General features: G+C 35.7%; 1 long non-coding RNA gene across 1 annotated transcript; it reads right to left on the reverse strand.

Moving 5' to 3' along the window:
• Positions 1–5,322: 5,322 nt before the first annotated feature.
• On the reverse strand, positions 5,323–11,797 carry LOC129533574 (uncharacterized). Its single transcript, XR_008679817.2, has 3 exons — positions 11,442–11,797; positions 7,644–8,019; positions 5,323–5,460 (listed from the first exon to the last, which is right to left on the reverse strand). It is a non-coding gene; the product is annotated as an uncharacterized lncRNA (long non-coding RNA).
• Between the last annotated feature and the right edge of the window lie 1,825 nt (positions 11,798–13,622).

Here is a 13,622-nt window from a genome sequence, read left to right on the forward strand (position 1 = left end):
AAAAATGATAGTGTCATTATAGAATTACACATCACTATGGAAAATGATGTTGAAGAGGACTTTTCCTTTTACCAAAATTCGTAGGTATTATCCAAAGTTGAGGACGAAATATCAAGTACCTCACATTCTAGAGAGAAATGAACTCTATTGGAACCCCACCAGTTCTTCTACACCCCAGCATCACTTTAGCCCTCACCCCCTCAGCCCTCCACTGTGTGACAGGAAATGAAGGAGTAGAGAAGGAATGGGATAAACAATCAGCCATTACTGTCTTGGGACTTGGACTTGGATGTAAAAAATCTATAGTTTTTGCTTTTTCATTCCTTCTCCAGGAAGAATGGGTGTCTTGTCGCTCCAAGAGAATTACGCATGGAGTTTAGGCATGAAACTGCCTTTCCATTCTGTATTTGCTATGTGTGACATTGCTGAGCGGCTCTCCATGCCTACTGGAGAAGAGAGGAGAAAGAGTCAGATATGGCAGAGTGGAAAGAAGATACCAGGGATGCAGTCTGAATTTTCATATTTAATATGAAATAACATGTGGGTTTACTCTGGTTTACGTGGTTAACACTGAAGATAGCCAAACCTAAATCAGTGGTGTTTTAGGGAGGGACATCACAGCAGCAAAAACTGTTATAACAAAAACCTAAGAAAAGATAAATGAAATTAGTGCACTTACAGCTGCATTCACCATCATGTCAATTTAATGTGGTAATTCCAACAAAGCAGCTAATACATCAAACTTGACTGGTGGAAGGGAGTGACTGTTTTATAACTGTTTCATGGCTTATAAAAGAGCATTGTAATTGCAAAATACTTCTAAAATCTTACAGTTTATGGAGAAGCAGTTGCATGATAATTCTGCTTGTATTAAAAGTAACACATTGTATTGCCTCCAATTTCCTACTAGGCTAGCTTGGCTTCTTTAGATGGTGGTCTCAAGCAGTATTCCAAGAAAACAATAGGAATACTACAAAGTTTCATAAGTCCTAGCAATTAGAAGTATTATGACATCCCTTCTGCTTTATTCTACTGGACAACTGCCAGCCCAGATTCAAAGAGAGGAGGAAATAGACTCCATTTCTTATAGGAATGACAAAAATCACATTGCATAGTGGGTACACACTGGATTGGGAGACATCTGTGGCCTCATTTTGAAATCTACCGCAGGTAACAAAACAATTAGCTGAGAACAACTAACATGGGGATACTTTTCATCAACACTCTAAAAGAAACACAAAGTAGAGCATGGGTATTGATTTCCAGTTCCTTTTCACTAAAAGCCTGCTAAAATTGCTTGACCAACTATGACTAAAGACAGTATCTTTGTAATAATGGAGTTTGTATTTCTCTTTTTGCATTGTCCAGGTTCTGTTCATTGTCTACGTCCTTAAAATGTGTCATTTTCCATTATAAGCTTTACACTTTATCCTTAGGATAACAAAAAATAGTTATTATTACTTCCTTTTAAAAGATAACGAATCAAAGATTTAAAAAGGCTAAGTAATTTGCTAAGCCATATAGCTGGTAAGTGGTGGAGCTGGAATCCAAACCCAGATAATCTGCCCCAAGTCTGTGCTCTTAACCACCATGGTTACTGCCTATTTGATTAATTTGGGGTTCTATTTTCACTGTCTTGTAGATTAGAGTATAGCTTGCTTATATCAGGGATTTTATTTTTGGCCTCTGCTAATGCACTTGTTCAAAATTCATACTTAAAATAACATCTTAATCAGTGTGAAGTAGTCAATGTCTGGCATAATTAATCTGCTTCAGCCATTAGTGGGATTTGTCTGGTCTGTGTTGTATAGACTGGATAGTGAGTTATCCAGACCAAGATGTCTGCAACAGTCAACCACCAGGGCCATCAACTCAGGCAGTGTGAGATGGAAAAAAACATAAGTCTCATAGTGGAAGAAGACACAGGTTGGGACCAGACTCCAGGGTTTCAAATTCTAGCTCTGCTACCTACTAGGTGGGATACTTCAGGCATGATACTTAATCACTGGGGATAATAATATACTCTATATATTCTACTTGATAGTATGATTATGAAGATTAATCAGTTCATATTTGTAGAAATGCTTGGAACTCTATCTTTGTGCCTTTTAAACAATTTTTTAAAAATGTATTTACTTCAAACCACATAGCCAGGAGAAGTGATGTGTCTGGGCAATCAGTACATCTGAAGTGTCTGGGGTGGTCAGATGTTAATCCAAACATAGGTTTTATTTATCCCATTATCCAATTTGTTCAACCTAGTGAAAATACTGATCTTCCATTTGAGAGTTGTCTTTGGTTCAGCTGAACTATATATGGGATTGGGGGATGATTGTGTCCTGCATTTTACCTCCCAAAGAGTAGAAAAGGTATTTTTTGTCCTCATCCATACCCAGTATTAACCACAGTGGGTTTCAGAAATTAAAAGGGAAAACTTTCCTCACCTAGCCCCAGCCTGGTCCCTGAGTGACCTGGGTGACAGCAGCCCCTTGTCCTATCACATCTCATCATCTCATACTTACAAAGTTCTACCCATGGATGACAGATCATCAACCCAGTGGTCATGGTAGTCTGATCAGTGTCCCTTTTCTGCGCCTCTGGACCTTTTCACAATGAGCCACTAGGCTGAGGTAGTTCAAGTGATCTGAACTTCGTTAGAAAACATGGGGCCAGGCGTGGTGGCTCACACCTGTAATCCCAGCACTGGGAGGCTGAGGCAGGCAGATTTCTTGAGGTCAGGAGTTTGAGACCAGCCTGGCCAACATGGTGAAACCCCATCTCCACTAAAAATACAAAAAATTAGCTAGGTGTGGTGGCATGCACCTGTAATCCCAGCTACTGGGGAGGCTAAGGCAGGACAATCGCTGGAACCTGGGAGGCAGAGGTTGCAGTGAGCCAGGATGACACCACTGCACTCCAGTCTTGGTGACAGAGCGAGCTCCATCTCAAAAAAAAAAAAAAAAAAAGGAAAGAAAATGTGGTTCTCTAGCATTCACTGGCTTTTAAAATTGGAAGTTATTTTATCTTACTAAATATCTTTCCTCAACTGTACAACAGGGATGATAATAAAACAGTACCTAATCTCAGTACCTAGTGTATCATTAGCTCTCATTAAATGGTAGCTATTCTCATTTATTGGATATAGTACATGCTTCAGTTATTTCTCTAAAGCTCAAAGGGCCTAGTTCTCATGGGATATATGCCTATTACTTGGAAAATGTGTCCATGTATAAACCATAAAATATTGTGCTTTGGAAAAGTACACGAGAAAAGTAAAATTTATACCCAATTGAACTTTAGGAAAATATAATGTTTCATATAGAAAAAATTTAGATCATTTATAATTAGAAGGGCTACTAATTTTAAATTGTATATTTCAAAGCTCATATATTAACCATAAAATATATATCATAGTGTAAGTTAAATGTACCATTCTAAAGCCTCTATTTTAATACATAAAGTTCAATTTTTATTGCTGCCTTTTGATTTATTAAAAAGGTGGTTGCTTTATTTACCCAGTATTGATCTAATATAAACTTCCTAAGCTTCATTCTCTTATCAGCTAAAAAGTTCTGACTTATGGAATGTTAAGATAATCCATTAAAAAATAAAAATACAATGCATGAATGGACAAAAGAAATGTATATATACACAATGGAATACTATTCAGCCATAAAAAATAAAATTCTCTAATTTATAGCAACATGGATGAGCCAGTAGGATATTATGTTAATTGAGATAAACCAGACACAGAAAGACAAATACCATAGGATCTCACTCATGTGTAATCTAAAATAGTTGATCTCGTAAAAGTAGTGTATAAAACAATGGTTACCAGAGACTGGGAAGGGAAGGAAAGAGGAGTAAAGCAGAAACGTTGGTTAATGTGTAATACAAAGTTACAGTTGCAAAGGAAGAATACATTCTGGTGTTTTGTTGCACAGTTGGGTGACCATAGTTAATAATAATGCCTTGTGTGTGTTTAAAGACAGCTAGAAGAGAAGATTTTGAATGTTGCCACCACAAATAAATGATAAATATTTGTGGTGTTGGATATACTAACTGCCCTGATTTGATCATCACACAACATATATGTCTATCAAAACATCACGATGTACCTCATAAATATGTATAATTATTGAGTTAATTAAAAAGAAAAATAATTTTAAAATAAAAAAGCCTGAGATTTGAGCTGCTTACAAATAAATGTTATAACACTACATTTTCATTATCACATTTTGACTCTAATACAAAACTATCAATTCCACAGCATTTAAGAGCATTTGTTTAATGTCAATAGCAGAATTCACAAAACTGACAATTTATCTCACTCTCTTGCTCTCTTTATGTTAAATAGATCAAAATCATGACCAAGAGTCTGAGAAAATGTGTTGTTTATATTTAATAGAGTCCAGTACAACTAGAATTTATTCTTAGAAAAATTCAAATTCTTCAGAAAATTTGAAATGTCAACTCTAGATCCTAAGATAAAAATTCATACTAACTTTGAATTTGGTTCAAAAATAAAAATATATCCCTGTTAGAATTATTCATTAATTGCTTGCAGAGATTTCAAATATTTGACAGTAGGATTAGACAATCCATCATTTTAGAACTGGCTTAAGTCTTTGCATTTTAGCTAAAATATTCATGGTTTTAGAAAGATTTAGTATTGTCTTAGTTAATATTACCTTCAGAATACATAATTAGCATTGAGTTTAAATATTTATTACAAATGGGATAAGAGTTCAATATCACTCCTTGGTCAAATAATACAAAAATTAATGTATCCATGTCATCACACTGCCAGCTGCTATTGTTTGAGCGTCCCCTCCAAAACTCATGTTGGAAACTTAATTCCTAGTGTGGCAAATTTGGGAAGTAGAACCCTTACAAAGTGAGGTCTAGTGGGAGGTGTTTGGATTAGGGGCTCTGCTTTCCTGGGCTGCTTGGTATCATTCTTATAGTAGTGGGTTCTCCCTCTCACAAGACTGGATTAGTTTTCGTGGGAATCTATTAGTTCCTATGAGAGTGGGTTGTAATAAAGCAAGGACACTCCTCGTGTTTTGTCTCTTTGCACTTGTCTGCTTCCCGTTTGACCTTCTGGGATGGCAGCACAAAGACCTTCACCAGAAGCCAAGCAGATGCCGGTGCCATGCTTTTGGACTTTCCAGACACCAGAATCTCAAGATAAACAAACCTCTTTTCTTCACAAATTATTCAGCATCAGGTATTTTGTTATACCAACACAAAACAGACAAGACAAAGACACCACCTACAGAAAACAGTATATAAATGAAATCAAGTCTCACAATGTTCAAGTTAGCTTATAACATCTGGCTTTGATTTATTCATGAAATAAATATAGAGAACCTTCTGTGTGAAACTTAGAGGAACACTTGATCTTCTCCATTTCTGTTTACTTCTTGAGTTTTGTGGACAGAATATTACTGTTAACAGCTGTTCAGAGAAAACAAGATTAAGAGTCAAAATGTTAGAGAATCTTAGATTTTAAAAAGCAACAAGATTTGTTTATGGCAAAATTTCTTGTTCTTTTGTAAAATTCTTTAAGAAGGGGATTCAAGGTGTTATAAAATTTCCCTAATATAAATGGCCATGGGCCCCTTACCTCCTATCCTAGTAATATTTATTAATATATTAATCAACACTATAGTGTTGTGAAATCTGTTCCTGAAAAGTCATCTTTTCCAATCTGCTTTTCTCATGGAGTGGGTGACTGCAGACCATTAAATTTAAGTTTTTCTCAAGGACAGTATTAGATTTATTTTGGAATTGAACATAGATTTTTTCCACTTCAAACAGATTTTTTTCTACTAAATGTTATTTTTTCCATCCAAGTGCAGTCTTTTTCTAGGATCCTGCCATCTAGAGGATCTTGAAATGAATAACTTGATATTATCTAATTAGATTTAATTTGCTTTTACTGCTTAAAATATGTTATATTTTTCTAAACTCTCAAAGAGTTAGATAAATTCCTTTAATAAAAGCTCAACGATCTCCTTATGTAAAAATTCTTTATAAAATGTCATGAATAACTAGTACTAAGTATAATCTATTATATTCATAAGCATATATATACATACGTATATATTTACTTCAGATGGTCAGGAAGTCTTTTGTATTTGTGGATTTGTAGTTTATGGTTTCAAAAATTTATATCAGGGTCTGCTCACCCTTATTCTTTTTCTTATTGTTTTTGTTTTTATTGATATTATGCTCCTCTCTTGCCATAATGTGATAAATTTGGAAGTGTTTATTATTTATTCATACTATCAATCATGTAACTAAAACTTAATGCTAAGTATATGTAGTTGAGAGGGAGAAATATTTTCATAGTGGGGACAGAACAGTATTTAAAATTACATTATGAGAAAGGCTCCTAAATTGTCTTCTATGTGAACAAAAGTACAGAAAATTAAATAAACAGGAAGTGTCAATTTCATTAGAATTCCTCTCCTTTGTACATAAGTCAAAGTTTTGTTTCAATATAATGAAATTACTGTGACAAATTCTTTATCATGAAATATAGGTTCATCTTATCTTCTACATTTTTTACCTAACAAATTAAAACTTTTTATTTAAGTAAGTGTGAATTATGAAGTTACCTTGATATTAGTTAGCTTTGTTTAATGAGTGGTGGTAAGAAATGAGTTCTTATTAAAATGGAAGAAACTGCGATTCATAAGTAATAAAAGAATGCCTGGAAATTGACAGTTTGAAACAGGAAAGTATGTAATGATCCAGTCTAGATTATTTTAATTGGCTAGACCTTTGTTACTCTAGTCAATCCCAATAAAGAGTTGATAAATTACAACAATATGAAACTCTATACAATATCCACATCATCACAGGGGGATTGAGGTTTGGTGGAATCAGAAGCTTATACAATTTGGAGGAGTAATTTTTAATAAAATCTTAAAAATACAATAGTTCAAAATTGCTAGACATTTCTTACCAGTTGCCTATTCCAGTGAGAGGTCTTGCAGTTTAAGTTTCAACAGGTTTATAATAAATAAGCCTTTCTATATTATTCAGATGTCAAGAATATCTGCTGAAAAGGTATCACAATCAAGGACAAGAGAGCTTTGCCATTTCTGAGATGAATCGTTCTGGATTTTGATTTCATTACAACATAGGCAAGTGTGCGTTACATAAAATTATCTTTAAGATTTCTTTTGATTGAAGAATTTCTATTTTTAAGTGGAAAATTTATTACTTCTGGAGCAAGGCATTCTCCAGGCTAATGTGGAAAAGCGAGTGAATCTTGTTAATTTATTTTGGTACCCTAATTTACATGATTATTTCCTGCCCTCTAAGTTATATTTGTTTTCACAGAGCAAAATACATGTTTACTGTTCTCAGAGGCCTCAACTGGTTAAAATATGTTGTTCTTGTTTTACAGTAATAGTCATTATATTTTCTAAGTCAGGGTCCTGAGTAATAACTAGCTCCAGATCACTAGGGGGAGGTGGGGATCTTATACCAGAGAAAAGAAAAAAGGAAGAATAGGAACCCATTCCCATTATCTGCCTTCTCTTCAGCAAATGTTAGAATTGCAAGCTTGACCTACTAACTGAGACATTAATATCATATCTTTGAAAGTTGAAATGATAAGTTCTTACCATTTAGCTTCCACTTATAAGTGAGAACATGCAGTATTTGGTTTAGTTTGCTAAGGATAATGGCCTCCAGCTCCATCCATATTCTTGCAAAAGACACGATCTTGTTCTTTTTTATGGCTACATAGTATTCCATGGTGTATATGTACCACAATTTCTTTATCCAGTCTGTCACTGATGGACATTTAGGTTGATTCTATGTCTTTGCTATTGTGAATAATGGTGTAATGAACATTCATGTGCATGTATCTTCATGGTAGAATGATTTATATTCTTCTGCATATATACCCAGTAGTGAGTTTGATGAGTCCAATGGTAGTTCTGCTTTTAGCTGTTTGAGAAATCACCATACTGCTTTCCACAATGCAGATGCTAGGGTCTACTTGAGGAGGGAGTTGAGAGAAGGGAGAGGAGCAGAAAAGATAACTATTGGGTACTGGACTTAATACCTGGGTGATGAAATAATATGTACAACAAACCCCCATGAGACATGTCTACCTGTGTAATAAACCTTCACATGTACCCCCAAGCCTAAAACAGAAGTTAAGTAAGAAAGAAAGCTGAAACGATAATTAAGTTGTGTGGGTAAGCAGAGTTTTGTTTTTTTAGCACCAGATCAGTTAATATAGAATTGATATGAATATCATTGACATGTGAACATCGTTACTGGACTATTTTCCCACAATCGATAAAAAGAGAGAGTCTCTTCCTTTTATTTGCTATTTATATATGAAAATATATAGAGAAAAATTATTCAGAGATGGACCAAAATTTCATCTTTGTGTGCTGCCTATTTGTAATCATTGTAAACAACTTAAAAACTGTAAGGCTTTTTATTTTTGAAAGTCTTCATTAAAAATATTATGCTAATCCTAATAGATTAGGAGTTCAATGGAGAGAAGAAGTGTGTGTGTTCTTAAAACCTACACAAGTGATTAATATCAAGTAGCCATATTAATTAAATTTTTATTAAAAAAATGATTTCAAATTTACAGAGCATTATCACTGTTCAAAATGTATATTGGCAGCAGTAAGCCTATGTTTTCTTCTGTGATTAAAATACAAAATAAAATAAATGTGATAACATTAACCATGGCTTATATGTAAAAAGGGAACTATTATTCATACTTCTACCACCTATTTCAGCCCTAACCATTAACATTTATGCTTCAATTAATTTGTCAAAAGTGGGTCACCCCATATATATATGCATTTGTGAGTCCAAAATTTTATATACTACATGTGAATGTAAATCTTTTAAACGTTTTCTAAAATAGGAAAAAGAAGAAATAAAATATCGTTAATCTCCAGCAGCTCTCCATTTTGTGAACAGAAGAGTTAATATATAGGATTAGCAATAGCCAAACACTGTCTTTTATATACACAAGTATATAAAGCAAAGTACTCTTAAAGCAAAATCAAGCATTGCACTGAAATAGCTTTCCAATTTTACTACAATGCATTTTTTTTTGTGGGATAGATTGGACTATTTCACATAGATTAAATTTGACAGGATACCAGACTACTGCCATATTTTTACTTTTAATTCAGTACCCTTTTTGATAAATGTGAGGCAGAAAATATATATTTTTAGGTTTTTTTCTGATGGGGAAAGCCAATTAAATAATATTTCAAAACTCTGCCATGACTGTGTATCTGGCTTACATTATTTTATAGATAGCTGGAGGGTATTTTAGCCTTGACATTTCACTTGTCCTGAAAATAGTGATGATACATGGACCAGCACTACATAGAGATCCCATTTTTCTTTCCGAAAGTGCAGTGTGATTAGCCTTTTTATCCTCCCATGACTGCTACCCAGGGAGGCTTTCATGTCAAAGCCAATGCAGGTTTGATGAAGCAGCATCTCAAGATACTATGGTTTAAATTCAGGGCAGCAGTTGGGAATGGATTGTTTACTGGTCTTATTGTTCACTCGGATTTGTCCTTGTCTCATATAGGGATTGCAAATTTTTTTTTTTTTTTTGAGATGGAGTTTTGCTCTTGGTTGCCCAGGCTGGAGTGCAGTGGTGCAATCTTGGCTCACTGCAACCTCCCCCTCCCGGGTTCAAGCAATTCTCCTGTCTTGGCCTCCTGAGTAGCTGGGATTATAGGCACCTGCCACCACGCCTGGCTAATTTTTGTATTTTTGATAGTGACAGGGTTTCACCATGTTGGCCAGGCTGGTCTCGAACTCCTGACCTCAAGTGATCTGCCCGCCTTGGCCTCCCAAAGTGCTGGGATTACAGGAATGAGCTATGGCACCTGGCCAAGAAGGATCTTTTAGCTGAACTCTGCATACTGTTTATGGCCTTTGGAGACAGAAGAAATCCAAAGAGGATACATTCGGGGCAAGGGGAATGAAGGGAGCTGGGAAAGATGCAACAGTTTGTTTCTATCCTGGCATCAGGGAAGTTCCCGGGCACATATGCCACTCTGTCAAGGTGAAAATATAGTTATTCCTGCAAACATTGAGAAAGATTTCAAAATAAAACTCTCAGATATGCAAAACTTTAAAAGGACAGAGTCAACCAAATAGGTCTGAGAATAAGCAGAATTAATGTCAGTTAAGACCATTTCCCTCTGAATAACGGTGAGAGCACTTGGTGGAGAAGTCTAGGTATAAATGACTCTCAGCATTTGTATCCAAATATCATTATTGATTTATAACTTTCCCTGGTCTGTCTGAGTCCTACAGTCTGCCTATGTTAGTAATCCCTGCCTAAACTGGCACAGCTCACTCTGGCCCATGGCAGCATGGCACATTCACCTTTGGGGCCCAATCTGTTCTGAAGATAACAGAAGGTACCCCACTACACTTCAACAGATTACTCAAAGGGATTCTATCCCTGTGAGCTTCTTCACATCAAAAAATGAGAGAATGGCACTTCATCTAACAGGAATACAATTCTTTGGACCTGCAGGCAGCAAAATAATCACAAAAATCAATGAGAAGGAAGCTAAGAATCCCACTGGACCCAATAGGTAAAACAGAAGAAGTCTCATTATGTTCATGAAACATTAATTTGTATCTGTTTTTTCATTTGCATCGTATCTGGGGAAAGGTAAGTAATCCACACATTATTTTAATTTTAATTTTTTTTTTTTAGATAGGGCTGTGCTCTGTCACCCAGGCTGGAGTGCAGTTGCGTGGTCATGGGTCACTGCAGCCTCAACTTCCTGGGCTCAAGCAATCCCCCTGCCTCAGCCTCTCAAGTAGCTGAGACCACAGGTACATGTGCCACCACACCCAGCTAATATTTTTCTTTCTTTTATTTTTTGTTGTAAAGATAGGGTCTCACTATGTTACTGAGGCTGATCTTGAACTTCTGGGCTCAAGCAATCCTCCTGCTTTGCTCTCCCCAAGTACTGAGATTGCAGGCATGAGATATCATGCCCAGCCTCTTATTTTTAATTTTTAAAAATCTGATCAAACAGGAGCTGAGATCTGCTTCTATGAAATGGAAGAGTGGTGGTCAAAGAAGCAGTTGTTGTGCTAAGAAATGGCTTGAAAGGATTTCGCTTTTCTGTCATCTCCATTAACCCTCCCCACCCACCATTAAACGAAACAAATCAAAAACAAAAGCAAACAAATGAAAATCAACCCTCAGTAAATTTTCCATTTAGGTTAAATTTTGCCACGCAATGTTTTAAAACACATGTTTTAGTCTCTCATATAACTCCCTGATACACACACACACACACACACACACACACATACATACACATACACACACATACCTCTCCTACCAAGAAAAATGGAGGCAGTAGGACTGGAAGAAGAGACAGGACTTCACTTACCTTGGTGGCTACTGCATCCAATCTTCCTGGCTCCTCCTTCCTCCTTTTTATTGTTGGCATTTGTAAATTAAGGCATGCAGAAGACATCTGGTATGATTACCCTAGGATTCCTTGTATTATCACAAAATTCACTTTCAGGTTTCCAAGGGATGATTCAGTTTGCATATTAACGATGCTTATACAAATAAATAGAACACACTGTGAAACAATTTGAGTAATTGCTCAGAATGAACAATATCCTTTACTCAGTAGGTGACGTGTATTGGTTGAAGTTACATAACAAATATTTTAATAAGAGAGTGCTTTTTCCTACCCCACCCTTCATCGCACATAGTTTCTTTCTGCTGCTAACTCCTCTCAGCAGTGGCTAGTTGTAAACTGAAGGCTAAGATGTCTGCAAGAAGCTGAGATTCTTAGCACTGTGGAATGTAGGCTGTGGGGTGAATGGCAAGATAGATGTAACAAAGTATAGAGAAGCAGGGAGAATTTCTCTGCCCGGCTAGGGCATGTCATATATTTAATGGAGAAAGCAGTCCACATAAAAAACATGTCTACACATAAGGTGTGATTTAAATGGCTAAGTTTAAATGAAGACAGTCTATGCCTCATATTGATTTTTAAGTTATTCTTTGTCCTGTTAATTGAAATATTATTATTTGGATATATAATTCTCTTATTAACAGCAGCTATGAGAAAAATTTTAGCGTGAGTTGTTCATGTGGTGTGCATATATGAAGGAATTTTTAAATTGTCACTGGTTTTGTCATATTTCAGAAAAAAAGTAGCAAATCGCTCCTTCAAAGAAGAAACTTGACATTATCAAGGATGTTGTTCCCATGGCATCATTGACTTTATCCAATGGCAGCAGCTTAAAATTTCCATAGAAACTGGATCTGACAATGACTGCTAAAAGTGCAGTCCCCCATAGCAATATCAGTTGAATTGAAAAGGAAGCGTAAATTGTCTTATCAAAATCTTTTCCCACACAGTCCATATTCTCACATTGTCCTCTGCTATTTTATTAAATATTGACTTGCTGCCCAAAGGAGTGGCTTTGTAAGAAGGCTTGGGAGATGTAATAGTAATACCAATGATTTAGGTGTAAAATAAAAAAAAAATTATAGTGCTTATTTCATTGGTTAGAGATAAATGTATGTAAATCTTCCAGCAGAGAAGTTTCCAAATAACTTATTTTTTTCTTCCTTCTTTACTTCTTTTTCTTCATTATTTTTTTCTCCCTTCATTCCTTCTATCCTTCATTCTTTTTTCCTTTCTTTCTTTTTTTCCTTTCTCCTTGTCTCTCTCTTCCCCCCCTTCCTAGCTTTTTTTCTTTCTATACATCCATCTTTCCTCTCTTCCTTAGATATCTGTTTCCCTTTCCATATTTTAAAAGCATCCAGGATTAAGTCCTGTACTAACTAAAGAACCAACAATTTCTGTATCTTCTTCTCTCATTTCTTAATTTGGTCTAGTTTATACCTATCTAGTAATGAGTAATCTGTGGCTACAAGAAAAATAACAAGTTCAAATCCCTTGTAAGGTAACTGAGAGACCCCTGTGTGCGCACCTATAAAGACACAGTACTCTGCCATGTTCCTCAACTTTGTACCATTCAACAGAAAACTCCCAGGAAGAACAGCAGCTCAGAATTTTTCTAGTAAGCTCTTTGATAGGAAAGCCAAGGTGTCCTTTTCCTCTTTTCATAATGGGCTATTGTTTCTGCCTTTCCTTTAAGGGTGTCAGGCAGGGAGATAAAACTCTGGAGGGAAGACTGGAAGGCTTTTGACTAATAACTTGAGTCTGAAATAGGAAAAAAAATAGTTCCTTATTTTATTTCCATCTGCCTGACCTCATTTATTTATTATCCATTCATATAATAGATATTAACTGAGTCCCCACTATTTCCTCACATCTCTCCATAATACCACTTATCTGTTACTTTGCATTCTTGATTAATATCATGCTTCACTTGGATTTCTCTGATAGCCCTTACTTGCTGTCTTTTTCTCATCATCAACCCTTATCTTCAACCCACCCTACAAATCTGTAGCCAGGTCAAGCTTGCTACAGGGCTGTTTGGATGCTATTATTTCCATTCTCATGAACTTCCAGAATCTTCCCAGTTTTATGGAATAAAATTCAAACCTTTTAGCCTTCAATTCAGGGTCTTATAATCTGGGT

This window comes from Gorilla gorilla, chromosome 4 (assembly GCF_029281585.2).
Source record: "Gorilla gorilla gorilla isolate KB3781 chromosome 4, NHGRI_mGorGor1-v2.1_pri, whole genome shotgun sequence".
Lineage (NCBI taxonomy): Eukaryota > Metazoa > Chordata > Mammalia > Primates > Hominidae > Gorilla > Gorilla gorilla.